Raw genomic sequence first — 4,460 nt, 5'->3', positions numbered from 1 at the left:
TATATATATATATATATATATATATATATATATATATATATATATATATATATTTTTTTTTAATGAGGAACAGGCTTTGAGGGAGGAGAAGGAAGAGAGGACAGAATGACTCAAATAGTTAAATAGGCCCTACTAAACAGGAGGAGAAGGGGCCACTGGATGGGGACAGAGAATTCCAGAGAAGCACACAGAATACACAATCTACCCATTTCAGGATTTTACCTATTTTTAAAGTCCCTTCTAGCTAGACAGAAAAATCCTACTTACTCCCCTGCCCGTTCATTTTTGTGTGGTCAAATCCCCTCCTCAATGATGTAAACCAGTGTTGATCTCCTTAGAAAAGTTTAAAAATATATATATGATTAAGTCAAAGACCATTGGGTTAGTGATACTGCTCACACCTAAGAATTCCTAAAAAATGCTTGTTCGTTGACAAAGACCAAGGAAGAGACTTGAGCATAGGTGTTGAGACTATCAGAGACTGTTTCAGAGTTTTGAATTAAATACTGGTTAGCAGCCATACTATGCCTGTCTCACTGGTAGCACACCTATGCCCAAGTGATATTTTGACTTTATTTTGTACTGCATTAATTTTAAGTTAGGTCATAAGTGTATATGTATTGCATCACTGACAAAAAAAAGATACTCAAACTTCTGAGCTTTAAATGAAATTAGTGAGCATATGGCTAAGTAAATCCATATGTTAGAGATTCTTTACATAATCGATCAGGTGCATTTCTTTCAGAGTTTCTGTTCTCACCATGGTGCCTCGCCTTGATGTGGTTTTGGAATATAGGTGAGGTTCAGCGGGGTGGAGTCCGGAGCCGAAGACCAAGAAAGAATTCTTGAGACGTCTTTGGTGCAAAATGGTGGCTTATGAAACCTTTTTCATGACACATCCCCAAAGGCAAGAGAAACAAAAGATAAAATGAATTTATGGGACTTCATCAAGATTAAAAGTTTCTGCACATCCAAGGAAACAGTCAGAAAAACTAAGAGGCAGCCCACGGAATGGGAGAATATATTTGCAAATGACACTACAGATAAAGGACTGGTATCCAAGATCTACAAAGAACTTCTCAAACTCAATACACGAGAAACAAATAAACAAATCAAAAAATGGGCAGAAGATATGAACAGACACTTTTCCAATGAAGACATACAAATGGCTAACAGACACATGAAAAAATGTTCAAAATCATTAGCCATCAAGGAAATTCAAATCAAAACCACACTGAGATACCACCTTACGCCAGTTAGAATGGCAAAAATAGACAAGGCAAGAAACAACAATTGTTGGAGAGGATGTGGAGAAAGGGGATCCCTCCTACATTGTTGGTGGGAATGCAAGTTGGTACAGCCACTCTGGAAAACCGTGTGGAGGTCCCTTAAAAAGTTAAAAATTGAGCTACCCTATGATCCAGCCATTGCACTACTGGGCATTTACCCCAAAGATACAGACGTAGTGAAGAGAAGGGCCATATGCACCCCAATGTTCATAGCAGCAATGTCCACAATAGCTAAATTGTGGAAGGAGCCGAGATGCCCTTCAACAGATGACTGGATTAAGAAGTTGTGGTCCATATATACGATGGAATATTACTCAGCTATCAGAAAGAACGAGTTCTCAACATTTGCTACAACATGGACAGCACTGGAGGAGATAATGCTAAGTGAAATAAGTCAAGCAGAGAAAGACAACTATCATATGATTTCTCTCATCTATGGAACATAAGAACTAGGATGATCGGTAGGGGAAGAAAGGGATAAAGAAAGGGGGGGTAATCAGAAGGGGGAATGAAACATGAGAGACTATGGACTATGAGAAACAAACTGAGGACTTCAGAGGGGAGGGGGGTGGGGGAATGGGATAGACCGGTGATGGGTAGTAAGGAGGGCACGTATTGCATGGTGCACTGGGTGTTATACACAACTAATGAATCATCGAGCCTTACATCGGAAACTGGGGATGTACTGTATGGTGACTAACATAATATAATAAAAAATCATTTAAAAAAAAAAAAATGGTGGCTTATGAAAGCGTGGATCCATGGGCAGAAAGAGCTGCTGCCCCAGGTTGTGAGGGATGGCTGATTATATACTCTGGGGTTGGGGGAGGTAAGGAAAAAGGGAGGTTGAGAAAGTACTTCATATGTTAAAGAAGACTCACAGGATACCAGAGGCCTTGCCCTTGTCAGTTCAGGTTGTTTTTCCCTCTAGCAAGGCATTAGCATTAAGATGGTTGGGGGCTTCCTGGAGGACTATCACACCTGTCCCACCCAGGAGTAGGGGTGGGGGGAGGTTGCAGGGTGTCAGCTAATGCTTTGTCTTCAGCCAGCCTTCTGTTCCCTCATCACACATTTCCTTCCCATTTCCTACTGTATTTCAGGAAATAGAAATGTAGCAAGATCAGTGGCATTGAATACCTTTTTATTGAGCTAGAAATAGCTGCTTTCCTAAGGAAAGCCATCAGATATGAATTTGCCAGTCTACACTAAGATCTGGAGCAAAAATTGTTACCTGGCACATAATCGTTTTTGGCAGTGCAAGTGGATCTTTCATCCAGTATGCAATCCACAAACCATTCTTTTTTTTTTTTAATGTCTGATCTTATTTATTTCTCACTCTTAGAAAATCTGATTTTCGACTGGACTCAGACTTAGAGGTAGAAGCTCTCAGAGAGGACAGCCTCTGTCTCTTGGCAGTGTGTTCCTAGCATTTTTCTTTCGCCTCCATTCTTTTGGCCAAAAGTTTAGCATATTCTGCAGCCTTTTCCTTATTTGTCTTAGTGCACTGCTTCTTCAAAGCAATACATGGACGTTTGTGTTGGAGGACATGTGGAGTAACAAGACGTTGAATCTTGGGCGCTTTGGTTCTAGGTTTCTTATCTTTGTTTAGGGGCTGTCTCACAACATACTGACCTTTTCTCACAACATACTCACCTTCTTTAGAGAGATTGAAAAGTTTTCAGATTTGGCAGGCTTTTTGGTGCTCCAGACGATGAGGCACAGTAGTATCAGTGAGTCCAGGAATATCCTGCTTCCCTTTTTTTACAATGACCAAGTTGAGAACACTGAGATTGGCATCCACAACGCAACCCGAACAGATTTGCACTTTCTCTCTCCAGTCCTCCTTGGTCTATAGCCTGGATCCCCTTACTTAGCAGTAGGTGGACATGGCCATGGGTCAAGACATCCTGCTTCATGCGGAAGACTTATTTGTCATTGCCACCACTGATTTGGACCATATAACACTTTCATTCTTCACCCAGAGAATTAGCAGCAACTTCTGTGGCCATACGCTTCTCATAATAGGTATGAAGTTTGCTTTCATCATTCACTTCAATGAGTTTCTGAGGTCAGTACTGATGAGGTTGTGGAGTATAGGTGAGGTTCAGTGGGGCGGAGTCCGGAGCCAACAACCAAGAAAGAATTCTTGAGACGTCTTTGGTGCAAAATGGTGGTTTATGAAAGCACGGGGACAGGACCTGTGGGCAGAAAGAGCTGCTGCCCCAGGTTGTGAGGGGTGGCTGATTATATACTATGGGGCTGGGGGAGGTTAGGAAAAGGGAGGTTTCAAAAAGACTTTCATATGTTAAAGAAGACTCACAGGATATCAGAGCCCTTGCCATTGTCAAGTTAAGGTTGTTTTCCCCTCTAGTAAGGCATTAACATGAAGATAGTTGGGAACTTCTGGAGGAACATTACACTCTGCCTGCTTCAAGTATCTGTCTATGGGCTGCAGGTTACAAAGATATTCAGTTGTATTTACATTCCCTTCCAGAAGCTAGGTTATTGATAGAAATGCTTTGTTCTTGTAGACCGCTAAAACATTTGTACACTGAGGGAGACTCAAGTCTTGCAGGATTGCGGTCTCTATAGGTTAACTGTTTCTTTTTCCTTTAGGGCAGCCAGGAGTGCCTGAGGAATGTCACATACATCCCATTGCGGGGGGGGGGGGTGCGTTGGGGTTGGGAGTGTGGGGTGTCAGTTTCTGCTTTGTCCTCAGATTGCCTTCTGTTCCCTCATCAAGTACTGGGAAAGAGATATTCCGCTTCATCCTGAAGCAGCCTACTGCCTCCGAGGGGCCGCATTCTTAAACTGACCAAAATGCCAACACCTTTTGAAGGAGTGCATCAAAAACAGAAAAGTTCAAGTGATCACTGATGAAACTCTAAATATGTAAAGCCAGAGAAGGAAGTTTTAAAAATACACCAGCACTTCATACAGGGAGGGAAGAGACTATTCAAACATGCAAGGAACCGCCAGTTTTAAAAGTGAGAGATGATTAGAAGAGGAACAAGGCAATACAAAAAGCAGTAATGGGTGAGTCTGTGTTAAAATAATGAAGTTCAGAACAGCAAATCTAAGATGGTCTAGCATCATACATGACAAGAAAATAGAGATGCTGAGTGAGTTTCACATGTTTTTTGAAGGCACAGAGGGAAATGGAAGAGCCAG

The 4,460-nt window shown here is 41.7% G+C and overlaps 1 pseudogene; it reads right to left on the bottom strand.

Moving 5' to 3' along the window:
* Positions 1 to 2,608: 2,608 nt before the first annotated feature.
* LOC123803100 (small ribosomal subunit protein eS6-like) lies at positions 2,609 to 4,183 on the bottom strand (annotated as a pseudogene).
* Positions 4,184 to 4,460: the final 277 nt, after the last annotated feature.

Source organism: Ursus americanus, chromosome 2 (genome assembly GCF_024610735.1).
Source record: "Ursus americanus isolate L20-20 chromosome 2, mUrsAme1.1.p, whole genome shotgun sequence".
In the NCBI taxonomy this organism is placed as follows: Eukaryota; Metazoa; Chordata; class Mammalia; order Carnivora; family Ursidae; genus Ursus; species Ursus americanus.
Note: the sequence above shows the minus strand (reverse complement) of the source record. Positions and strands in the feature narration are given on the sequence as shown.